General features: G+C 29.6%; 1 protein-coding gene across 1 annotated transcript in view; it reads right to left on the reverse strand.

Annotated features, from left to right (window-relative positions):
* The window catches only part of LOC119591176 (leucine zipper transcription factor-like protein 1), an 11,362-nt gene that overhangs the window by 10,481 nt on the left and 513 nt on the right, over positions 1-368 (reverse strand). The gene's annotated exons all lie outside the window — the stretch shown is intronic.

Below are 368 nucleotides of genomic sequence, written 5' to 3' on the forward strand. Positions count from 1 at the left end.
GATAGGTTATTGGTATTTTCTTAAATGTTTGGAAAGTAGTGCGGTGTGTATTCAGTGGTTTTGAAGTTAGATAGGATCAGGTCTGAAGGATTTTGATAAAAGGATTGTTTAAGATGACAAGAAAATAAAAGGGATGATTTTGTGAATGGAAAACATCAGGTAGATAAATATTTCGTTATGGATATTGACTTAATTGTGTCATGTATGAATTTGTTTGATATCACTACAGCTGAAGGATTTGAAAGAAGGGGAATGTTACAATAGGCAATAATTATTAATAACATTACTAAGAAAAAAACGACAATGTTTCCATGTATATGCTATAGATATTTGTAAAAAAAATCAGTAAATCATGATGAAATGGGGAT

The sequence above is a fragment of the Penaeus monodon genome, chromosome 28 (assembly GCF_015228065.2).
Source record: "Penaeus monodon isolate SGIC_2016 chromosome 28, NSTDA_Pmon_1, whole genome shotgun sequence".
Classification (NCBI taxonomy): Eukaryota; Metazoa; Arthropoda; class Malacostraca; order Decapoda; family Penaeidae; genus Penaeus; species Penaeus monodon.